The following is a 26,261-nucleotide window of genomic DNA, read 5'->3' as shown; positions in this document are numbered from 1 at the left end:
GCCTGTACTAAAAAAGGTGATTAAATCCTAGTTATAGGGACCACAATTGAATCAGCATTATGCACACAGTTGTTCCCTAGTCCTGGGGCCATTTCAAGCATCTCATAGTAGGAGTGCTGATATAGGATCAGTTTAGCCTTTTAGATCACAATGAATATGATTACATGGACAGGGGGTACCTGATTCTAGATCAGCACTATATCAGCACTCTACATCACTACTATACAGGGTTGGATAAGTTACTTTCTAAATGTAATCTGTTACAGTTACTAGTTACCCGTCCAAAATTGTAATCAGTAAAGTAACTTTTGGATTACTCAAACTCAGTAACGTAATCTGATTACTTTCAGTTACTTTAGGATTACTTTCCCCTTAAGAGGCATTAGAAGAAGACTAAAATGATCCATCGAACACATTAAACTTGCACCTTTTTTTCAATTCTGAATTGAATGTCATTGAGAAAACAGAAAGGTGGCATAATGTATTTTTTTTGTTGCACAAACAACCTTTCTGAATTTAAAAGTAATCCAATAAGTAATCATCTAGTTTTTCAAAAGTATCTTTTAATTTGGTAATGTAACTGATAACAGTTGCATTTTTATGTAATGAGATGACATATAATAAATTACTCCCCAACCCTGCTGCTAGAGATACAGGCCCAGATCTGTGTGGGAGCACTATGGCATAGCAATGACTTTTGACATGTTGTAAAACACACACAACAAGGAAGAGAGAGTTGAGTGGTTGGGTTAACTGACACTGAAAAGAAACCCAAAACCCAAGCTCCAACTCCACCAATCACGTGACAGGGTGGAGCCTGGTCTATCTGAGTGCTGGATGCACTTGTCTTTGAGGCTGTTTCCTGATCTGGAGGAGACAGACCAGGGCTATAACATTAGGGGGGAGAGGAGAGGAGCATCATGTCCATGGCTTACCAACAGAAGCTAACTGAGAAGCTCACCATTTTTAACGACAGGGGGAGAGGGGTGCTTCTACGAATGAACTACATTCGAGTCGGTCTGTTGAGGAGAATGGCAAGACTTTAGAAGCAGCAAAACGAAAAAAAGGAACTTGAAGGAAAGTAAGAGTATTTTCTTCCTGATTACATTCAAAACTATTGGCCCCTTTTTTGATGGAGATCTGTGTGGATGGAAACACTGGGATAGGAAATGATCAATGTTTAACATTCAAAAATGTAATGATCTCTTTAAATACAGCTAGCTTGGTGGCTGCTGGGGTAAGAATATATATTTTCTGAGTGTCGGCTTGTCTTGAAGAAGAAACCAGAGTGATCTGGCAGCCACTCAGAGACCTCTGCTGCTGTTGTACATGCACAAAGCCTCAGATCTGCTATTTACTGTGTCAGAATGCTGATCCCACTTTATACTAAATAAAGCCTTGCTTGTAAGGCTCCATAAATCCTTTCCTAGGCCTGTACAATACATATCAGGAAAATCTAATAACATTTTATTCGTCACATGCTACAGTGTGGACTAACAGTGAAATGCGTACTTACGGGCCATTCCCAAAAATGCAGAGAGAAAGATTATAGAGAAATAATAGAAAAGTAAAACACGTAGTAATGAAAGTAAAACTAGATTCACAATGAGTAACAATAACTTGGCTATATACACAGGGCTACCAGTACCTAGTCGATTGCAGGGGTACGAGGTAATGGAGGTAGATATGTACATATAACTACGAATAAAGTGACAGATAATAAACAGTAGCAGCAGCGTATGTGATGAGTCAAAAAAGTTAGCGCAAAAAGGGTCAATGCAGATAGTTAAATAGTTAACCAAATAGCTACTGTCGTATCGAGTGAGTGGTGGCAATTATTGCTGATGAACAAAAGGAGTCTGCTCATACTGAACGTTGATCATAAGGTTTATTCAGATCAGAAGCTTCAGCATGAGTGACAGGTGACATGACACCCGGAGAGTGACGCCTCAGAATGGCTGCTCGTTCTGACTTTCTTCTTCGTTTTCCCCCCTATTTATAAACACTGATGCTCCCTCTTCTGGCCAATCACCAGTCTCCCCTGTCTACAACACACTTCCTGTCTGTTATATGTGACGTTACACTAAAAACATTCCCTCTTGATACTAACATAAACAACATTCCATTTCTTCATGAAAAACATTTAACACCATCATAATCTTAATACACTACACTACCTTGACTAACTATTTAGCAGTCTTATGGCTTGGGGATAGAAGTTGTTCAGGGTCCTGTTGGTTCCAGACCATAGATTAGGGCCTAATTAATTCATTTCCATTGACTGATTCCCTTATATGAACTGTAACTCAGTAAACTCTTTAAAATTGTTGCATGTTGAGTTTATATTTTTGTTCAGTGTATTTAACTAACTATTTAGCAGTCTTATGGCTTGGGCGTAGAAGGTGTTCACGGTCCTTTTGGTTCCAGAGTTGGTGCATCGGTGCCGCATGCCGTGCGGTAGCAGAGAGAACAGTCTATGACTTGGGTGGCTGGAGTCCTGGACAATTTTTAGGGCCCTCCTCTTACACCGCCTGGTTCAGAGGTCCTGGATGGCAGGGAGCTCAGCCCCAGTGGTTTACTGGGCTGTCCGCACTACCCCCTGATGCCAAGCAGTTGCTATACCAAACGGTGATTCATCCAGTCAAGATGCACTCAATGGTGCAGCTGTAAAACTTTTTGAGGATCTGAGGGCACATGCCAAATCTTGTCAGGCGATGTCGTGCCCTCTTCATGACTGTGTTGGTGTGTTTGGACCATGATAGATCCTTAGTGATGTGGACAGCGAGGAATTTGAAGCCCTCGACCCGCTCCACTACAGCATGCTCAGCCCTCCATTTCCTTTAGTCCACGATCAGCGCCTTTGTCTTGCTGATGTTGAGGAAGTGGTTGTTGTCCTGGCACCACACTGCCAGGTCTCTGACTTCCTCCCTATAGGCTGTCTCATCGTTGTCGGTGATCAGGCCTACCACAATTGTGTTGGCGGCAAACTTAATGATGGTATTGGAGTCGTGCGCGGCCACTCAGTCATGGGTGAACAGGGAGTACAGGAGGGGACTGAGCACGCACCCTGAGGGGCCCCCGTGTTGAGGATCAGCATGGCAAATGTGTTGTTACCTACCCTCACCACCTGGGGCGGCCGTCAGGAAGTCCAGGCTTCAGTTGCAGTGGGAGGTGTTTAGTCCCAGGGTCCCTAGCTTAGTGATGAGCTTGGAGGGCACTATGGTGTTGAATGCTGAGCTGTAGTAAATGACCAGCATTCTCACGTAGGTGTTCCTTTTGTCCAAGTGGGAAAGGTCAGTGTGGAGTGCAATCGAGATTGCGTAATCTGTGGATCTGTTGGGCGGTATGTGAATTAGAGTGGGTCCAGGGTTTCTGGGATTATGTTGTGGATGTGAGACATGACCAGCCTTTCCAAAAATGTAATGGCTACAGATGTGAGTGCTATGGGGCATTAGTCATTTAGATAGTGTACCTTGGCGTTCTTGGGCACAGGGACTACGGTGGTCTGCTTGAAATATGTAGGTATTACAGACTCAGGGTGTGACAGGTTGAAAATGTCAGTGAAGACACTTGCCAGTTGGTCAGCGCATACTCTGAGTACGCGTCCTGCTAATCCGTCTGGCCCTGTGCCCTTGTGAATGTTAACCTATTTAAACCTGTCTTACTCACATCGCCTATCGTCGTCCGGAACAGGAGGCAAATAAGCAAATACGTTTATACTAAATTCACACAAGTGTTAGTTCATTTCCTGAATTGAGTGAATCAAAATGTCATTGACCCCAACCCCACCGAGTTCTGTTCCAGACGTGCTCAGTTCTGTTCCAAGCTTCGGCCACAATACCTGATGGACAAGACCATGGAAGCGTCTGTCAAATACATCAGGTGATGACCACCATGTCCAGTTACTATGACTCATTCATAGACGTCATGGAGTTCAGGGTGAGTCTTTCTATACCAGTGTTTCCCAAACCTCCATGCCAATAGCCCCAGCCAGGTCCACTTATTTAATAAATGCAAAGCTTTCCTCTAAGTGTCTTTCTCCAGTGTTTCCCAAACTCTCTTCCAGTAACCCCAGCCAGGTCCACTTATTTTATGTATTGCATGTCAACTAATCATCAAGCACTTCATTAGTTGAATCAGCAGTGCAAGTTCTGGAATAAATAAAATATGAGGAACTGTTTCATTCAGATATTACTGCATTGGTATTCAAAGCACAAAACACAAATTATCCAAACTGGATTAACATATAAAGTGATATTTTTTCCTCCCCCAACTTAAATAATATGCTTTTCAAGGGGAGTCAAATTGATTGATTTTATTGTACAGAGGAAATTGTGTCCTGTGCCTCAGGCGTATTCATTATGTGTGATGAAGGTCACAGTATGGGATATACATTGTAGGGAGGTCATGCAATAATAAAGAGTTTATTATGATGATAATACTGTCACACCCTGATCTGTTTCACCTGTCTTTGTGATTGTCTCCACCCCCCTCCAGGTGTTGCCCATCTTCCCCATTATCCCCAGTGTATTTATACCTGTGTTCTCTGTTTGTCTGTTGCCAGTTCGTTTTGTTTCGTCAAGCCTACCAGTGGTTTTTCCCTTGCTCCTGTCTTTCTCAAGTTCCTGTTTTCTAGTTTTCCCGGTTTTGACCATTCTGCCTGCCCTGACCCTGAGCCTGCCTGCCGTTCTGTACCTAGTCACACCACCCTGGATTATTGACCTCTGCCTGCCCAGACACTGCCACCTTTTGGAATCTGATCTCGATTACTGACCTCTGCCTGCCATTGATCTGTTGTTTGCCTGCCCCCTGTTTTTGTAATAAACATGTGTTACTTCGACATTGTTTGCATCTGGGTCTTCTCCTGAAACGTGATAAATACAATAAAATACTACACATCAATTTGTCACCCAATTTCAGAATAGAAAATAGAAAAATATCTTAATGATGATACAACAAAAAAAAAAAAATAATACACTCCGACGTTTAACCCAATTTCTTTGGATAGGCTGTGGCATTTCTATAAGGCCTGTATAATCCAAAACTCTATGAGGATAGCCATGGCTAGCAGGTGTTTATTCCCTATGGCCCTCTGTACTGTTCCACTGCATTATTTGACATCCGCATTGTTACAGAGCAACATGAACGCATCAACCAACTGCATTATTTGACGTCTGTATTGTTACATAGCAACATGAATTCATCAACCCACTGCATTATTTGACGTCTGTATTGTTACAGAGCAACATGAACACATCAACCAACTGCATTATTTGACGTCTGTATTGTTACATAGCAACATGAATTCATCAACCCACTGCATTATTTGACGTCTGTATTGTTACAGAGCAACATGAATTCATCAACCCACTGCATTATTTGACGTCTGTATTGTTACAGAGCAACATGAACGCATCAACCCACTGAATTATTTGACATCTGTATTGTTACAGAGCAACATGAATGCATCAACCCACTGCATTATTTGACGTCTGTATTGTGAGTGCAGCATTCCACAATAGTGGTTTTACCCCTTAGGGCCACCGTAGGTGTCACACAGCACATGATAACTAATTTACAAGTTGTCATGTTAACCTACTTTTTAACCTGCATCATTCATTAATTCAGTAATTCATTAATTCACTCACTCATTCATCCATTCCTTCAGTAATTCATTAATTCACTCACTCATTAATTCAGTAATTCATTAATTCATTCATCAGGCGATGAACTTTGACTTCACCAACACCTACCTGGAGCTCATCGTCACCTACACGTCCATCATCGTCATGTTGTTACGTATTGATGACATGAAGGTCCTGGTGTCCATGTACAACTGTGCTCACGAGATGCCCAACGGAAACAGGTAAGACCGGTCACATCTATCAACTATTCAAATACAGTCGATTCAGGAAGGGATTAGGAATACAAATTCAAGAATAGAATGGAAACAATCCTCATTGAAAATTACCGAGCTTCTATTCAATACATCTTTCATTGACATTTCTGAACAGACAATGAATTAATGTATTTTCATATGCAAATACATAACCAGATCACATGCTCACACTGCAAGCTCATTTCACTCTCAATTCAATTCATGCCAGGAATAATCGGACATGGGCTTTTTCCACTCATTCAATGGAGGATGACATTTAAATATCAATTTATGATTTAAACAAATCTGATGTTCTCATCATTCAGTGGAGGATGTCATTAGCGTAGGCTAAGCAACTGCCCAGTCACGATAACTTGACTCCTCTTAGCCATTAATGTAGCCACGCCATCTCAAAGATGATTACCCATTAATTGCACACAGTTGTCTCCTCAACTAATAACTGGTTAATTAACAAGTAACAACACATCTTTCCCTTCCTGTCCAGCCTTTCCCAGAGTGAAAAGCAGTACACTGACATTTTGAGTCCTCCCATTTCACGCCATATTCATTTATATCGCCAAAATGGCAGGAGGAAGTTTATCTTGATCGAAGACGCTGTGGAGGAGGAAATACAATAAGGAACAAAGAAATGGAATGTCACAGCAATTTTCCACCAGTCCCTACATAATAAGCATCAGTGGCTTGGAGATAGTGCGCTACTTTTGATCAAGCTGATGGAGTTTAGAAGGAGAGAGAGTGCTTGATGATGCCTCTTCTTCATCTCCTATTCAAAAAGTGATAAGTAATGACACTTGAAAGAATGGGGGGAATCTGATTGACTTTTTTTGTGTGGGTGATGCCACCACATGATACTGCTGTTTGTATGAGTTAGTATGGTACATGACAGTGGTATGAGTATACATGCATGAATGTGTGGTTGATTGACTAAGTCATGCGTGATTAATTGATTGATCCTCAAGTGACCCTGCGTATCCCTGCCTTGCTCAGATGTTTCTGGAGTATGATCAGCCCATGAAGAAACTCACTGAGGAGTTTGGCGCTCACACTAAGGTAATGTCAACTGTATATTCACTAGGGTATATTGACTAAAGTATATCCACTAGGGTATATTCACTAAGGTATATTCACTAGTGTATATTACCTAAGGTATATTCACTAAGGTCTATTCACTAAGGTATATTCACTAGGGTATATTCACTAGGGTATATTCACTAGGGCACATTCACTATGGTATATTCACTAAGGTATATTCACTAAGGTATATTCACTAGGGTATTTTCACTAGGGTATATTCACGAGGGTATATTCACTAGGGTATATTCACTAAGTTATATTCACTAAGGTAATGTCAACTTTACATTCACTAGGGTATATTCACTAGGGTATATTCATTAGGGTAAATTCACTAGGGTATATTCACTAGCCTATATTCACTAAGGTAAATTCACTAGGGTATATTCACTAGGGCATATTCATTAAGGTATATTCACTAGAGTATATTCACTAAGGTATATTCACTAGGGTAATGTCAACTGTACATTCACTAGGGTATATTCACTAGGGTATATTCATTAGGGTAAATTCACTAGGGTATATTCACTAGGGCATTTTCACTGGGGCATATTCACTAGGGCATATTCATTAAGGTACATTCACTAGGGTATATTCACTAGGGTATATTCACTAGGGTATATTCACTAGGGTATATTCACTAGGGTATATTTACTAGGGTATATTCACTAAGGTATATTTACTAGGATATATTCACTATTGTATATTCACTAAGGTATATTAACTATTGTATATTCACTAGGGTAATGTCAACTGTATATTGAAAATGGCTGTAAATATTAGAGTGGGTCATTATTCCTGAAAATCAATGGAGTTCATGATTTTTACTGCTGTTCGGCCTAACAACACTGTTATGGAAATTTATTACAGTAAAAAATTGAACTCTACCCATCTCTCCCTCTCTCTCGCTCCCACCCTTTCCCTCCCACCCAATCCCTCCTTCTCCAACCCTCTCCCCCCTCTCCCCCCTCTCACCCCTCTCCCCCTCTCCAACCCTCTTCCCCCTCTCCCCCTCTCCCCCCTCTCCCCCTCTCCAACCCTCTCCCCCTCTCCCCACTCTCCCCCTCTCCAACCCTCTCCAACCCTCTCCCCCCATTTTCTCTTCGTATCTTCTGCTCTGCTCTGTTCTGCTCTGTTCTGCTCTGTTCTGCTCTGCTCTACTCTGTTCTGCTCTGCTCTGTTCTACTCTCTTCTGCTCTGTTCTGCTCTGTTCTGTTATGCTCAGTTCTGCTCAGTTCTGTTCTGCTCTGCTCTGCTCTGCTCTGTTCTGCTCTGCTCTGTTCTGTTCTGTTCTGCTCTCTTCTCTTCTCTTCTCTTCTCTTTTCCTATTTTATTTTCCTCTCCTCTTATCTCCTCTCCTCCTCTCTTACCTGCCCTACCATGTCCTGCCTGCTGATTTTCAAAGGCAGCGACTGGAGTCTTTGAAGCACCATTGCGCTCTATGTTCACTGTTAGTCTCTGGGCCCTGTGGCTCTCTACATGTTAGTCTCTGGGCCCTGTGGCCTCTCTACATGTTAGTCTCTGGGACCTGTGGCTCTCTACATGTTAGTCTCTGGGCCCTGTGGCCTCTCTACATGTTAGTCTCTGGGCCCTGTGGCTCTCTACATGTTAGTCTCTGGGCCCTGTGTCTCTCTACATGTTAGTCTCTGGGCCCTGTGGCTCTCTACATGTTAGTCTATGGGCCCTGTGGCTCTCTACATGTTAGTCTCTGGGCCCTGTGGCTCTCTACATGGTAGTCTCTGGGTCCTGTGGCCTCTACATGTTAGTCTCTGGGCCCTGTGGCCTCTCTACATGTTAGTCTCTGGGCCCTGTGGACTCAAATCTTAGTCTCTGGGCCCTGTGTCTCTCTACATGTTAGTATCTGGGCCCTGTGGCCTCTCTACATGTTAGTCTCTGGGCCCTGTGGCCTCTCTACGTGTTAGTCTCTGGGCCCTGTGGCTCTCTACGTGTTAGTCTCTGGGCCCTGTGGCTCTCTACATGTTTGTCTCTGGGCCCTGTGGCCTCTACATGTTAGTCTCTGGGCCCTGTGTCTCTCTACATGTTAGTCTCTGGGCCCTGTGGCTCTCTACATGTTAATCTCTGGGCCCTGTGGCTCTCTACATGTTAGTCTCTGGGCCCTGTGGCCTCTCTACATGTTAGTCTCTGGGCCCTGTGGCCTCTACATGTTAGTCTCTGGGCCCTGTGGCCTCTACATGTTAGTCTCTGGGCCCTGTGGCTCTCTACATGTTCATCTCTGGGCCCTGTGGCTCTCTACATGTTAGTCTCTGGGCCCTGTGGCTCTCTACATGGTCGTCTCTGGGCCCCGTGGCCTCTCTACATGTTAGTCTCTGGGCCCTGTGGCCTCTACATGTTAGTCTCTGGGCCCTGTGGCTCTCTACATGTTAGTCTATGGGCCCTGTGGCTCTCTACATGTTAATCCCTGGGCCCTGTGGCCTCTACATGTTAGTCTCTGGGCCCTGTGGCCTCTCTACATGTTAGTCTCTGGGCCCTGTGGCCTCTAAATGTTAGTCTCTGGGTCCTGTGGCTCTCTATATGTTAGTCTCTGGGCCCTGTGGCTCTCTACATGTTAGTCTCTGGGCCCTGTGGCTCTCTACATGTTAGTCTCTGGGCCCTGTGGCTCTCTACATGTTAGTCTCTGGGCCCTGTGGCTCTCTACATGTTAGTCTCTGGGCCCTGTGGCTCTCTACATGTTAGTCTCTGGGCCCTGTGGCTCTCTACATGTTAGTCTCTGGGCCCTGTGGCTCTCTACATGTTAGTCTCTGGGCCCTGTGGCTCTCTACATGTTAGTCCCTGGGCCCTGTGGCCTCTCTACATGTTAGTCTCTGGGCCCTGTGGCCTCTCTACATGTTATTCTATGGACCCTGTGGCTCTCTACATGTTAGTCTCTGGGCCCTGTGGCTCTCTACATGTTAGTCTCTGGGCCCTGTGGCTCTCTACATGTTAGTCACTATGTCCTCTCCTCTCCTCTCCTCTCCTCTCCTCTCCTCTCCTCTCCTCTCCTCTCCTCTCCTCTCCTCTCCTCTCCTCTCCTCTCCTCTCCTCTCCTCTCCTCTCCTCTCCTCTCCTCTCCTCTCCTCTCCTCTCCTCTCCTCTCTCTTCCTCTCCTATCAATTCAATTAAATTCAATTTAAGGGTTTATTGGCATGGGAAACGTATGTTTACATTGCCAAAGCAAATGAAATAGATAATAAACAAAAGTGAAATAAACAATAAATATTAACAGTAAACATTACACTCAGAAGTTCCAAAATAATAAAATACATTTCAAATGTCATATTATGTATATTATGTACAAATACAGTGTTGTAACAATGTGCAAATAGTTAAAGTACAAATGGGCAAATAAATAAACATAAATATGGGTTGTATTTACAATGGTGTTTGTTCTTCACTGGTTGCCCTTTTCTTGTGGCAACAGGTCACAAATCTTGCAGCTGTGATGGCACACATTGTGGTTTTTCACCCAGTAGATAGGGGAGTTTATCAAAATTGGGTTTGTTTTCAAAATTCTTTGTGGATCGCTGTAATCTGAGGGAAATATGTGTCTCTAATATGGTCATACCTATGCTCACTGAGTTTTTACATAGTCAAAGCTTTCTCCAAGTTAATCTCTCTGTAGGTGATGGCTTTGTTATGGAAGGTTTGGGAATCGCTTCCTATTAAGTGGTTATAGAATTTAACGGCTCTTTTCTGGATTTTGATAATTAGCGGGTATTGGCCTAATTCTGCTCTGTATGCATTATTTGGTGTTTTTCATTGTACATGGAGGATATTTTTGCAGAATTCTGCATGCAGAGTCTCAATTTGGTGTTTGTCCCATTTTGTGAATTCTTGGTTGGTGAGCGGACCCCAGACCTCACAACCATAAAGGGCAATGGGTCCTATAACTGATTCAAGTATTTTTAGCCAGATCCTAATTGGTATGTCAACTTTTATGTTCCTTTTGATGGCATTGAAGGCCCTTCTTGCCTTGTCTCTCAGATCGTTCACAGCTTTGTGGAAGTTATCTGTGGCGCTGATGTTTAGGCCGAGGTATGTATAGTTTTTTGTGTGCTCTAGGGCAACGGTGTCTAGATGGAATTTGTATTTGTGGTCCTGGCAACTGGACCTTTTTTGGAACACCATTATTTTTGTCTTACTGAGATTTACTGTCAGGGCCCAGGTCTGACAGAATCTGTGCAGAAGATCTAGGTGCTGCTGTAGGCCCTCCTTGGTTGGTGACAGAAACACCAGATCATCAGCAAACAGTAGACATTTGACTTCAGATTCTAGTAGGGTGAGGCCAAATTGAGTCAAAGCTTTTTTGAAATCAACAAAGCATGAGAAGACTTTGCCTTTGTTTTGGTTTGTTTGTTTGTCAATTTTCTCCTCCTCTCCTCTCCTCTCCTCTCCTCTCCTCTCCTCTCCTCTCCTCTCCTCTCCTCTCCTCTCCTCTCCTCTCCTCTCCTCTCCTCTCCTCTCCTCTAATCTAATCTAATCTAATCTAATGTAATCTAATCTCTCCTCTCCTCTCTAGTGGGTTTCCTGCTGCATCACAGCAGTCTGAACACAAACCAGTCGTCTCAGGAGCTGTGGAAGACGGCCCTCTGCAGCGGCCTGTATCTCAACATCATCAGGGATGAGACACTTAACATCCACAAGGTCTGACAGGGTATGACATTAGTATGCCATATACAGTATACTAGGTCCTCTGAGTGATGTGACTGGGACTCAAGGTGATTTTATTCTGGGCATGGTTTCCCATTAGTGATGGCAAAGGTTTTGGTGAACAGTTTTAACCATGTTCCTACGAAGGTTTTAATGCACCAAAATGTTATTGGGACACAAGGCCCTGTCTTGTATTGTACTGTGTTGTATTAAATACATCTTACATCTTACTGCTGACAATATATTCAGTTTCCTGTCAGGTGTAGTAAGCGTGTTGCCAACATCAAAGAATGCAGGGAGCATGCCCTAGTCAACAGGTGAGTTCTTTAGCATCTGTATAAAACCCTCTAAGAGCATGTCGCACAGCCCCTCAAACTGAGCCTGACCGTAAAGCCCAGCTTTCACATAGCAGGGAACGAAACAGGGATGGGCTGTGCATTTGACACAAGGTGAAGTCTTTTTCATGGTCCTTCGAGCCAGATTTGGATCAGCAGCCAGCGCAACCATGTGCTTAACTGTTAAAAACAAGTGTGTCCACTTTCTAATGAGAACGTTGACTAGAGCTGTGTGTGTGTTTTTTGCCATGTCTATGTAAGTGGTGCGATGCACGGAGAGAGAGAGAGAGAAGAGGTTTCCTGAGGAATGCCTTGAAGGAACTGGTCAAAGTCCTGGAGGATGAACCTGGACTCCTGGGACTCAAGGTAAACAACACTCACTCACACATTCACTTAATCTGGCTAATAATGCCAATCTATTGCATGTTCAGCTTCCCTGTACATTTGAATATGATCATATTCTATTCTTTAATTATGTATTTACACTTTTAGCATCAACCTCTTATTCTGTACTATAATAGACACAGACAGAGAGCTCTGAAAGAAACACAGGCCAGTTTCTCTCTCTCTCTCTCTCTCTCTCTCTCTCTCTCTCTCTCTCTCTCTCTCTCTCTCTCTCTCTCTCTCTCTCTCTCTCTCTCTCTCTCTTCTCTCTCTCTCTCTCTCTCTCTCTCTCTCTCTCTCTCTCTCTCTCTCTCTCTCTCTCTCTCTCTCTCTCAAGGGCTTTATTGGCATGGGAAACGTATGTTAACATTGCCAAAGCAAGTGAAGTAGATAGTAAACAAAAGTGAAAGAAACAATAAATATTAACAGTAAACATTACACTCAGAAGTTCCAAAAGAATAAAGACATTTCAAATGTCATATTATGTATATATACACTCACTCTCTCTCTCCCTCCATCCTTCCCTCTCTCTCTCTCTGTCAATCCGTCCCCAAGGCATTGTTTGTCTTCATGGCTCTGTCGTTTTCCCGTGACGAGGTTCTGTGGCTCGTCAGACATTCTGACAATATCCCCAGGATCAAGACCCCAGAGGACTACATAGACTCGTAAGTTTGAAGTGGTAGACACAAAGCAGACCTTCCTGCCACATAAAACGTACCTTCCTGCCATGCCACTTTGCACGCTACCAATCTCCCATATCAACCAAATATATACACTACCATATTACCACTTCAGCTTTCTAGTCACAAAACTAAACAATGTAGCAAATGCTTATACAACAGTGATCTGGATGTATAGTCCTACTGTGCTGTTGATACAGTAGTCACTAGTTTCTGTGTTTACGTATAGTCATACTGTTGATACAGTAGTTACAAGTTCATGTGTTTATGTGTGTGTGTGTGTGTGTGCGTGCGTGCTTGCTTGCTTGAGTGTGTGTGTGAGTGAGTTACAGTTACCAGGGTGAATATGAACGGTGTATCCGGCTCGAAGAACTATGACAAATATGAGGCAAAACATTCTGACTATTCCTCCATGTAGAATATGTACGTCTGTCCAGAAGAGGAATCAGTCCTGATGACATCATTTGTCTCAACCCTGTCTACACTGAACATCAATCAAGGTAAACAAGACGTATAATATGTCATTGTCGATTACAGTGATGTGTGATACTACGTTTACTTTATGTGTTCTACCACCATACCACCGTACTGTGTGGAACTCAACAGTGGAACATTGAGAAGAGTTTGATTTCAGGGCTCTGAGACTGGACTGTTTAAGATTACAGGTACTTCACTTAAGTGTCCATATAAATACTTTCCATTTATCACATTGGACATGCTGTTCCATAAGCCTACACTGTAAACACAATGTATTAAATACACTAGTTTCTGTGATGTTTCATGTTACAGGCCTACACCAGTGTATCATGGTTTCTGTGATGTTTCATGTTACAGGCCTACACCAGTGTCTCATGGTTTCTGTGATGTTTCATGTTACAGACCTACACCAGTGTATCATGGTTTCTGTGATGTTTCATGTTACAGGCCTACACCAGTGTATCATGGTTTCTGTGATGTTTCATGTTACAGGCCTACACCAGTGTCTCATGGTTTCTGTGATGTTTCATGTTACAGGCCTACACCAGTGTATCATGGTTTCTGTGATGTTTCATGTTACAGGCCTACACCAGTGTCTCATGGTTTCTGTGATGTTTCATGTTACAGGCCTACACCATTGTCTCATGGTTTCTGTGATGTTTCATGTTACAGGCCTACACCAGTGTATCATGGTTTCTGTGATGTTTCATGTTACAGGCCTACACCAGTGTATCATGGTTTCTGTGATGTTTCATGTTACAGGCCTACACTAGTGTGCCCAAAGCCCTTCGGTTACTGAAGGGCTACCCAGACCTGGCCAAGGTGATGAACATGACCCAGTTCCACACCAAGATGTTGGACAACGTGCAGGAGATGCTTCACAAAACCTCAGATCTCTCCATCCTCTGGTCAGTGGTGCTAGTCTACTCCACCATGGGCCGCATCCAGAACCAACCTCTAGCCCCTAGGTACGTCTGTAGATCAGAACCAACCTCTAGGTATATATTTGGATCAGAACCAACCTCTAGGTACGTCTGTAGATCAGAACCAACCTCTAGGTACGTCTGTAGATCAGAACCAACCCCTAGGTACATCTGTCATAATACTGCGTGACAACTTTGTTGCACCCTTGCAGCTGTTTGTTCAAGTTATTCAGGTGCTCTGTAACATCCACCATAAATGCAAGGTCCTGCATCCATTCTGCGGAATGAAATTCTAACACTGGTTTGCCCTTTTCTTCCATGAACTGTTCAATTTCTTCTCGTAAATCAAAGAAATGCCTCAGCACAGCACCTCGGCTTAACCATCTTACCTCAGTGTGGTATGGCAGGCCATAGATGTGGTCTTTCTCTCTGAGAAGGCTGTCAAACTGACGGTGATTCAGGCTTCTGGATCGGATGAAATTAACAGTTTGGATGACCACCTTCATGACGTTATCCATCTTTAATGACTTGCAACACAAAGCCTCCTGGTGCAAAATACATTGAAAAGTCCAAAAATCACGTCCTCCATTTGCAGATTGCACTTTCTCTCTGAACTTTGTCACAACGCCTGCTTTTTTCCCGATCATTGAGGGCGCACCATCTGTAGCCAGGCTGACAGCGCGGGACCAGTCCACTCCGACCCTGTCCAGCGCGCCGACGAGTGAGGTGAAAATATCAGCTGCTGTCGTTGTATCTGTCATCGGGCACCAACTCCACAAACTCCTCGGTGACGGTCAATGTGTCATCAACTCCGCGGATGAAAATGGCCAGTTGTGCAACATCTGTAATGTCCGTGCTTTCATCAATTGCAACCGAAAACGCAATAAATGACTTTACGTTTTGCTTCAACTGGCTGTCCAAATCCACTGAAAGATCGGAAATCCTGTCTGCAACTGTGTTTCTTGTCAGGCTGATATTTGCAAAAGCCTGGCGCTTTTCAGGGCACACAATCTCCGCTGCCTTCATCATGCATGTTTTTACAAATTCACCCTCACTAAATGGTTTTGAAGCCACTGCGATTTCATTAGCAATGAGGTAGCTAGCTTTCACTGCAGCGTCACTGATGTCTCGGCTGTGAGTAAACACAGATTGCTGTTTCTTCAGACCCGCCAACAGTTCATTCACCTTCTCTCTTCTCCGCTGTCCTTGAAAGTTGTCATATTTGTTGGCATGAAGACTCACATAGTGGCGACGAAGGTTATATTCTTTCAGCACTGCAATATGCTGTGAACACACCAAACAGAGAGCTTTCCCATTCAATTCCGTGAATGAATAGGAGGATGACCATTTTTCTTGGAACACTCTGCATTCTGCGTCCACTTTTCTCTTTTTGACAGAGACATATTGGGGCAATGAGGGTGCCAAAGCACATAATGTTAAAAGTAGAAGCCGTAATAAATATCGCGGGCAAAACATCTGGACTGGCTGCAGTTGCTTGACCTACTTGCTCTGCCCCGGTATAAACAGTTTGCTTGCTTAACACAATTGCTATTGCGCCATCCAGTGGACGCAATTGGAACAGCAGTTTATTTTATTTAAAAATTGCAGCCCATTTTTATACTTTACAAAATCATCTCGCGGGCCGGATTAAACCCGTTTGCGGGCCTGATCCGGCCCGTGGGCCGGACGTTTTACACCCCTGGTCTAGGGTCTAGGGTCTAGGGTCTAGGGTCTCGGATCTAGGGACTAGGGTCTAGGGACTAGGGTGTAGGGTCTAGGGTCTAGGGTCTAGGGTCTAGGGACTAGGATCTAGGGACTAGGATCTAGGGACTAGGGACTAGGATATAGGGACTAAAATATTTAGGGACTAGGAACTAGGGTTTAGGGACTAGGGTCTAGGGTCTAGGCTCTAGGGACTAGGGTCTCGGATCTACGGACTAGGGTCTAGGGACTAGGATCTAGGGACTAGGGTCTAGGGAATAGGATCTAGGGACTAGGGTCTAGGGACTAGGGTCTAGGGACTAGGGTCTCGGATCTACGGACTAGGGTCTAGGGACTAGGATCTAGGGACTAGGGTCTAGGGTCTCGGATCTACGGACTAGGGTCTAGGGACTAGGATCTAGGGACTAGGGTCTAGGGACTAGGGTCTAGGGACTAGGATCTAGGATCTAGGGTCTAGGGACTAGGGTCTCGGCTCTAGGGACTAGGGTCTAGGGTCTAGGATCTAGAGACTAGGGTCTAGGGTCTAGGGTCTAGGGTCAAGGATCTAGAGACTAGGGTCTAGGGACTAGGGACTAGGGTCTAGGATTTGGGTCTAGGGTCTAGGGACTAGTGTCTAGGATCTAGGGTCTAGGATCTAGGAACTAGGGCCCACACATGTATTCAGGAAAAGTGTGTGCAAAGCTGTCATCAAGGCAAAGGGTGGCTATTTGAAAAATCTCAAATATAAAATACATTTTGATTTGTTTAACACTTCTTTGGTTACTACATGATTCCATATGTATTATTTAATAATTTTGATGTCTTCACTATTATTCTACAATGTAGAAAATTGTAAAAAAAAAATTAGAAAAACCCTTGACTGAGTAGGTGTGTCCAAACTTTTGACTGGTACTGTATGTAACACCATGGTTGCGTTCCAAATGGCACCCTATTATCTACGGGCCCTTGTCAAAGGTAGTGCACAATATAGGCAACAGGGTGCCATTTGGGACGCAGACAATACAGTGCGTGTTAACTCCTAAAGACTGAGATGTGGCTCCTATATATTTCACTGCTAAAGACTGAGATATGACTCCTATATATTTCACTGCTAAAGACTGAGATATGACTCCTATATATTTCACTGCTAAAGACTGAGATATGACTCCTATATATTTCACTGCTAAAGACTGAGATATGACTCCTATATATTTCACTGCTAAAGACTGAGATATGACTCCTATATATTTCACTGCTAAAGACTGAGATATGACTCCTATATATTTCACTGCTAAAGACTGAGATATGACTCCTATATATTTCACTGCTAAAGACTGAGATATGACTCCTATATATTTCACTGCTAAAGACTGAGATATGACTCCTATATATTTCACTGCTAAAGACTGAGATATGACTCCTATATATTTCACTGCTTTAGACTGAGATATGACTCCTATATATTTCACTGCTTTAGACTGAGATATGACTCCTATATATTTCACTGCTAAAGACTGAGATATGACTCCTATATATTTCACTGCTTTAGACTGAGATATGGTTGTGTTTTTCTCTAGTTTGTACCCACGGGTGTTGGAGAAGATGTTCTCCCAGAGCAGTGAGGAGGTTTCTGTACGGCGCTACCTCATGTCTTTCCCTCTGGTTTGCTCCCTCTCCAGCCATAGTGTCCACCAGCAGTATCCAGAAGAGGTTGGTATTGGGCTACAGAGACACCATCTGGCCTCAAGCTGGGTATCCTGCTGTAATAACATATTTAAACTGGTCATGCTAAATTTAAAGTTAGCCAATGCACTTTTCCTGACCACGTTACATGGCTACGAAAATTGTTGGTTGTATTTTCGGCTGGGTAGTTTTTTCAGGTCAGGTCACATCACATCAAGTACTGAATGGTGAAATTATCACTTTAGTGTGGAGCATCTCAGTAAATTGTGGGGAAAAAAAACAGAAAAAACTAATTTTAGCGATAAATATGGTAAAGTCTGAGAGACATCTCTTTGTGTTTCTTGTTGTTGTCTAGACGGAGGCAGTTGAGAAGAGGAGTCTGTGTGACTTTCCTGGAGGACATCGCCAGACAGAACAGCTCTGTCGTCTTTGAGATATGTGCTGAACAGTGCAGCCTCAATGACCAGGTGTGTGTGTGTGTGTGTCTGCGTGTGTGTGTGTGTGTGTGTGTGTGTGTGTGTGTGTGTTTGTGTGTTCGAGATATCCAACCTCGATGACCAGGATTCTGGGGGAAGGGTACAGGTCACACAACTAATTAACTATAAGATTGATGCAGCCAATTGACAGTATTTCCAATTATATTGCAACACCCTCGTGGTCACTGCGCTCGATTTAAAGGTACAATTTGGCATCTGGGAATCTTTTCAATGGTCATTTGAATTCTACATATTTACCCGTTAATGAAGCAAATCCCAGATTGTAGCTTTAATGTAGGAGTGTGCTAGTGGAAAGACAGTGAGAAGGTGAAGAGGAGATGGTGTAACGAGAGAAGGTTGTTTTTCTCTATGCTGGAAAACATTGTGAGGGTGTTTACTTTAGTTTAGGCTCCTGAGAGGTTGCAGCGTAGCAGGAAAAAGTAAAATCACTAATTTATTTTTCTGTAAACACCGCAAGCAATGTATAACAGACTTAAATGGAAAACGTATATTCTAATACTATTTCTTCTATGTGGTCCTCTTAATCATGTTCCCTATTAGCTGTTGCCCAAACACTGTGACCAGACCGTAAGCGCAGCTCGCAATAAGAATCAGAAGAAGCAGACGCCGAGAAAAGGAGAGGGGTAAAGAGAGAAACCTGGCACAGACAGACAGAGGACAGACCGCGGACAGACAGAGGACAGACCGAGGACAGACAGAGGACAGACCGCGCCATCGCCACCAAGTCAGTGCTTTTACCCCTCTTTAACCCCCTATATCTCTCTATCCCTCTCTCCATCCCTCTATCCCTCTCTATATACCTCTATCCATCTAACATCCCTCCATCCCTCTAATATCCCTCCATCCCTCTCTATCCCTCTCTATACCCCTCTATCCCTGTCTATACCCCTCTATCCCTCTCTATAGCCTCTCTATCCCTCTCTATAACCCTCCATCCCTGTCTATACCCCTCTATACCTCTCTATCCCTGTCTATCCCTCTCTATCCCTCTCTATACCCCTCTATCCCTCTCTATCCCTCTCTATACCCCTCTATCCCTCTCTATCCCTGTCTATACCCCTCTATACCCCTCTATCCCTCTCTATCCCCCTCTATACCCCTCTATCCCCCTCCATCCCTCTCTATACCCCTCTATCCCTGTCTATACCCCTCTATACCCCTCTATCCCCCTCCATCCCTCTCTATCCCTCTCTATACCCCTCTATCCCTGTCTATACCCCTCTATCCCTCTCTATACCCCTCTATCCCCCTCTATCCCTCTCTATCCCCCTCTATACCCCTCTATCCCCCTCCATCCCTCTCTATACCCCTCTATCCCTGTCTATACCCCTCTATACCCCTCTATCCCCCTCCATCCCTCTCTATCCCTGTCTATACCCCTCTATACCCCTCTATCCCCCTCCATCCCTCTCTATCCCTCTCTATACCCCTCTATCCCTGTCTATACCCCTCTATCCCTCTCTATACCCCTCTATCCCTCTCTATACCCTCTCTATCCATCTATGTAACCCTCCATCCCTCTCTATCCCCCTCTATACCCCTCTATCCCTCTCTATACCCCTCCATCCCTGTCTATACCCCTCTATCCCTCTCTATACCCCTCTATCCCTGTCTATACCCCTCTATCCATCTACAGTGGGGGAAAAAAGTATTTAGTCAGCCACCAATTGTGCAAGTTCTCGCACTTAAAAAGATGAGAGAGGCCTGTAATTTTCATCATAGGTACACGTCAACTATGACAGACAAAATGAGGAAAAAAAATCCAGAAAATCACATTGTAGGATTTTTTATGAATTTATTTGCAAATTACGTTGGAAAATAAGTATTTGGTCAATAACAAAAGTTTCTCAATACTTTGTTATATACCCTTTGTTGGCAATGACACAGGTCAAACGTTTTCTGTAAGTCTTCACAAGGTTTTCACACACTGTTGCTGGTATTTTGGCCCATTCCTCCATGCAGATCTCCTCTAGAGCAGTGACGTTTTGGGGCTGTCGCTGGGCAACACAGACTTTCAACTCCCTCCAAAGATTTTCTATGGGGTTGAGATCTGGAGACTGGCTAGGCCACTCCAGGACCTTGAAATGCTTCTTACGAAGCCACTCCTTCGTTGCCCGGGCGGTGTGTTTGGGATCATTGTCATGCTGAAAGACCCAGCCACGTTTCATCTTCAATGCCCTTGCTGATGGAAGGAGGTTTTCACTCAAAATCTCACGATACATGGCCCCATTCATTCTTTCCTTTACACGGATCAGTCGTCCTGGTCCCTTTGCAGAAAAACAGCCCCAAAGCATGATGTTTCCACACCCATGCTTCACAGTAGGTATGGTGTTCTTTGGATGCAACTCAGCATTCTTTGTCCTCCAAACACGACGAGTTGAGTTTTTACCAAAAAGTTATATTTTGGTTTCATCTGACCATATGACATTCTCCCAATCCTCTTCTGGATCATACAAATGCACTCTAGCAAACTTCAGACGGGCCTAGACATGTACTGGCTTAAGCAGGGGGACACGTCTGGCACTGCAGGATTTAAGTCCCTGGCGGCGTAGTGTGTTACTGATGGTAGGCTTTGTTACTTTGGTCCCAGCTCTCTGCAGGTCATTCACTAGGTCCCCCCGTGTGGTTCTGGGATTTTTGCTCACCGTTCTTGTGATCATTTTGACCCCACGGGGTGAGATCTTGCGTGGAGCCCCAGATCGAGGGAGATTATCAGTGGTCTTGTATGTCTTCCATTGCCTAATAATTGCTCCCACAGTTGATTTCTTCAAACCAAGCTGCTTACCTATTGCAGATTCAGTGTTCCCAGCCTGGTGCAGGTCTACAATTTTGTTTCTGGTGTCCTTTGACAGCTCTTTGGTCTTGGCCATAGTGGAGTTTGGAGTGTGACTGTTTGAGGTTGTGGACAGGTGTCTTTTATACTGATAACAAGTTCAAACAGGTGCCATTAATACAGGTAACGAGTGGAGGACAGAGGAGCCTCTTAAAGAAGAAGTTACAGGTCTGTGAGAGCCAGAAATCTTGCTTGTTTGTAGGTGACCAAATACTTATTTTCCACCATAATTTGCAAATAAATTCATAAAAAATCCTACAATGTGATTTTCTGGATTTTTTTTCTCAATTTGTCTGTCATAGTTGATGTGTACCTATGATGAAAATTACAGGCCTCTCTCATCTTTTTAAGTGGGAGAACTTGCACAATTGGTGGCTGACAAAATACTTTTTTTCCCCACTGTATGTACCCCTCCATCCCTCTCTATCCATCTATTTACCCCTCCATCCCTCTCTATCCATCTATGTACCCCTCCATCCCGCTCTATCCATCTATGTACCCCTCCATCCCTCTCTATCCCTCTCTGTACCCCTCCATCCCTGTCTATATCCCTCCATCCATCTACAGTGCCTTGCAAATGTATTCATCCCCCTTGGCATTTTTCCTATTTTGTTGTCACATGGTCTATCACTTGTTCTGAAAGGCCCCAGAGCCTGCAACACCACTAAGCAAGGGGCACTACCAAGCAAGCGGCACCATGAAGACCAAGGAGCTCTCCAAACAGGTCAGGGACAAAGTTGTGGAGAAGTACAGTTCAGGGTTGGGTTATAAAAAAATATCAGAAACTTTGATTATCCCACGGAGCACCATTAAATCCATTATTAAAACATTGAAAGAACATGGCACCACAACAAACCTGCCAAGAGAGGGCCGCCCACCAAAACTCATGGACCAGGCAAGGAGGGCATTCATCAGAGAGGCAACAAAGAGACCAAAGATAACCCTGAAGGAGCTGCAAAGCTCCACAGCGGAGATTGGAGTATCTGTCCATAGGACCACTTTAAGCCGTACACTCCTCAGAGCTGGGCTTTATGTAAGAGTAAAGCCATTGCTTAAAGAAAAAAATAAGCAAACACATTTGGTGTTCGCCAAAAGGCATGTGAGAGACTCCCCAAACTTATGGAAGAAGGTACTCTGGTCAGATGAGACTAAAATGGAGCTTTTTGGCCATCAAGGAAAACGCTATGTCTGGCGCAAACCCAACACCTCTCATCACCCCGAGAACACCATCCCCACAGTGAAGCATGGTGGTGGCAGCATCATGCTGTGGGGATGTTTTTCATCGGCAGGGAAACTGGTCAGAATTGAAGGAATGATGTATGGCGCTAAATACAGGGAAATTCTTGAGGGAAACCTGTTTCTCTCTTCCAGAGATTTGAGACTGGGACGGAGGTTCACCTTCCAGCAGGACAATGACCCTAAGCATACTGCTAAAGCAACACTCAAGTGGTTTAAGTGGAAACATTTAAATGTCTTGGAATGGCCTAGTCAAAGCCCAGACCTCAATCCAATTGAGAATCTGTGGTATGACTTAAAGATTGCTGGACACCAGCAGAACCCATCCAACTTGAAGGAGCTGGAGCAGTTTTGCCTTGAAGAATGGGCAAAATCCCAGTGGCTAGATGTGCCAAGCTTATAGAGACATACCCCAAGAGACTTGCAGCTGTAATTGCTGCAAAAGGTGGCTCTACAGAGTATTGACTTTGGGGGGCGAATAGTTATGCACGCTCAAGTTTTCTGTTTTTTGGTCTTATTTGTTGTTTGTTTCACCCCAAAAAATAATTTGCATCTTCAAAGTGGTAGGCATGTTGTGTAAATCAAATGATACAAACCCCCAAAAAATCATGTTTAATTCCAGGTTGTAAGGCAACAAATTAGGAAAAATGCCAAGGGGGGGGGGGGGGGGTGAATACTTTCGCAAGCCACTGTATATACCCCTCCATCCCCCCATCCATCTCTATACTCCTCCATCCCTCTCTATTTACGTAAGTAATCACACCCCTGCGTCATTACATGTTAGAATCACCTTTGGCAGCGATTACAGCTGTGTGTCGTTCTGGGTAAGTCTCTAAAAGCTTTGCACACCTGGATTATGCAATATTTTCACATTATTCTCTGTCAGCTCTGTCAAGTTGTTTGTTGATCATTGCAAGACAGACATTTTCACGTCTTGCCATAGATTTTCAAGCCGATAATAAGTCAAAACTGTAACTAGGCCACTCAGGAACATTCAATGTCGTCTTGGTAAGCAACTCCAGTGTATATTTGGCCTTGTGTTTTAGGTTATTGTCCTGCTGAAAGGTGAACTTGTCTCCCAGTGTCTGTTGGAAAGCAGACTGATTTTGCCTGTGCTCAGCTCCATTCCTTTCTTTTTATCCTAAAAAACTCCCTAGTCCTTGCTGATGACAAGCATACCCATAACATGATGCAGCCACCACCATGCTTGAAAATATGAAGAGTGTTACTCAGTGATGTGTCGTGTTGGATTTGCCCCAAACATAACAACTTTGTATTTAGGACAAAAAGTGAATTTCTTAGCCACATTTATTGCAGTATTACTTTAGTGCCTTAATGCAAATGGAATGCATGTTTTGGAATATTTGTATTCTGTAAGGCTTCCTTCTTTTCACTCTGTCATTTAGGTTAGTATTATTGCATTAAACTCTGTAACTGTTTTAAAGTCACCATTGGCCTCATGGTGAAATCCCTGAGCGGTCTCCTTACTCTCCAGCAACTACGTTAGGAAGGAAGCCTGTATCTTTGTAGTGACTGGGTGTATTGATACACCATCCAAAGTGTAATTAATAACTTCACCATGATCAAAGGGATATTTAACGTCAGCTTTTTTTTTTTTTACCCATCTACCTTCTTTGCGAGGCATTGGAAAACCTCCCTGGTCTTTGTGGTTGAATCTGTGTTTGAAATTCACTGCTCAACTGAGGGACCTCACAGATAATTGTATATGTGGGGTACAAAGATAAGGTAGTCATTCAAAAATGATGTTAAAGACTATTATTGCACCCAGAGTGAGTCCATGTAACTTATGTGACTTGTTAAGCACATTTTTACTCCTGAACTTATTTAGGCTTGCCATAACAAAGGGGTTGAATACTTATTGACTCAAGACATTTCAGCTTTTCATTTTTAAATAATTTGTAAACATTTCTAAAAACATAATTCCACTATGACATTATGGGGTATTGTGTGTAGGCCAGTGACACAAAATAAAAATGTCATACTTTTTTACTCAGGCTGTAACACAACAAAATGTGGAAAAAGTCAAGGGGTGTGAATACTTTCTGAAGGCACTGTATATTACAGAGTTCAGGAAGTCAGACAATCATAGCTAGGTTACTATTTTCTCTATTTCAAAATTGACATTCATACCAACGCAGGAGACTCTAATGGTCTGAGTACATGTTCTGCTTCGTCTCCAAGTCCCTACCAGATGATTATCTCTCCGTCATGCTGCCCCTAAAATTAGGTTTCCAGAGTGGAAGCTCAGCAGTAGAATTGCTTCTGTAACGTAAATACAGGCAGCAGAGAGAGACAGATAGAGAGAGACAGAGAAAGATAGAAAGAGAGAGTGTAGAGAGAGAGAGAGAGAGAGAGAGAGAGAGAGAGAGAGAGAGAAAAAAAGAGAGAGAGAGTATAGAGAGAGAAAAAGAGAGTGTAGAGAGAGAAAGAGAGAGAGAGAGAGAGAGAGAGAGAGAGAGAGAGAGAAAGAGAGAGTGTAGAGAGAGAAAGAGAGAGAGAGTGTAGAGAGAGAAAGAGAGAGAGAGAGAGAGAGAAAGAGAGAGAACGAGAACAAGAGAACATGAAAGAGGAGGGGTTGTGCCGGTTTATACACAAAACAGACAGAACCGGAGTTACCTTTCAACCAAGCCAACGTGCCGGTCCAGAGTATCATAATCACCAAATGGTCCATTTAGCCTGACTGTTGTACATTCAGACTGCCATGCCAGTCCTGTTTGATGCTCATGTCGTTGGTTTGTCCTTGTTGCAGGATCATGACCCATCACAACCAGACCACCCAGGAGATAAGGCATCCGTCTGACCATCTGGCCGGGATTGGGGCCTACACTGCCAGCCTGCACTCACTGTCACGCTACCTCAGTCTGGATGTTACTAGGCTGGTCAAGAATGTCCTGCTGCAGCAGACACAGCCACTGGACTCGTACAGGGGACAGTCCATCACAACATTCTACACTGACTCATACAGTCTGACTCATACAGTCTGACTCATACAGGCTGACTCATACAGGCTGACTCTCTGTGGCATGTGTGTTGTATACATTCTTGCGCAAATGGATGCACAGGCACAGACACACACACACACATACACACACACACACACACACAACGATGAGACAGCCTACAAGGAGGAGGAGGTCAGTGACCTGGCAGTGTGGTGCCAGAACAACAACCTCTCCCTCAACGTCAGCAAGACCAAGGAGCTGATCGTGGACTACAAGAAACAGGGTGGGGGGGGGGGGGGGGCGAGCACACCCCCATCCACATCGACGGGGTTGCAGTGGAGCAGGTCAAGTTCCTCGGTGTCCAAATCACTAAAGACTTAAAATGATCTAAACACACACACACGGTCGTGAAGAAGGACTCTTCCCCCTCAGGAGGTTGAAGAAGTTTGGTATGGGCTCTCAGATCCTCAAAAAGTCCTACAGATGTACCATTGAGAGCATTTTTGACTTGCTGCATCACTGCTACTGCTACTAGCACCACCCTCGATCACATGGCACTACAGAGGGTGGTGCGGACAGCCCAGTTCATCACTGGGGCCGAGCTCCCTGCCATCCAGAACCTCTATATCAGGTGGGGTGGTAGGAACGCCTAGAAAATTGTTAGACTCCAGCCACCCAAGCCATAGACTGTTCTCTCTGCTTCCGCATGGCAAGAGGTACCGGAGCAGTAAGTCTGGCACCAACAGGCTTTTTATCAGCTTCTATCCCCAAGCAATAAGACTGAAAATGGCTACACAGACTATTTGAGTTGACCTTGTATCTTTATTGACCTTTTATTTTGAGTTTTGCACTGTTTCTATGCACACTCACAGGGCCCTATACACTCACACTCACTCACTCCAACACTCACACACACACTCACTCCAACACTC

General features: G+C 43.9%; 1 pseudogene across 1 annotated transcript in view; it reads left to right on the top strand.

Moving 5' to 3' along the window:
- The first annotated feature begins 926 nt into the window (after positions 1-926).
- Positions 927-26,261, top strand: part of LOC311122980 (nck-associated protein 1-like) — a 32,977-nt pseudogene continuing 7,642 nt past the window's right edge. Inside the window, exons 1-16 of the transcript in view lie at positions 927-1,013; positions 5,724-5,866; positions 6,859-6,949; positions 8,924-9,010; positions 9,232-9,289; positions 11,487-11,611; positions 12,214-12,318; positions 12,892-13,001; positions 13,179-13,188; positions 13,435-13,516; positions 13,623-13,681; positions 14,256-14,401; positions 17,695-17,827; positions 18,156-18,267; positions 18,838-18,959; positions 25,137-25,307. The product of the transcript in view is annotated as a nck-associated protein 1-like (transcript). The remainder of the gene's footprint in view (positions 1,014-5,723; positions 5,867-6,858; positions 6,950-8,923; positions 9,011-9,231; positions 9,290-11,486; positions 11,612-12,213; positions 12,319-12,891; positions 13,002-13,178; positions 13,189-13,434; positions 13,517-13,622; positions 13,682-14,255; positions 14,402-17,694; positions 17,828-18,155; positions 18,268-18,837; positions 18,960-25,136; positions 25,308-26,261) is intronic.

This window comes from Coregonus lavaretus (assembly GCF_964263955.1).
Source record: "Coregonus lavaretus genome assembly, contig: HAP1_SCAFFOLD_445, whole genome shotgun sequence".
Lineage (NCBI taxonomy): Eukaryota > Metazoa > Chordata > Actinopteri > Salmoniformes > Salmonidae > Coregonus > Coregonus lavaretus.
The sequence above is the reverse complement of the archived record's forward strand: the minus strand, read 5'-3'. Positions and strand labels throughout refer to the sequence as shown.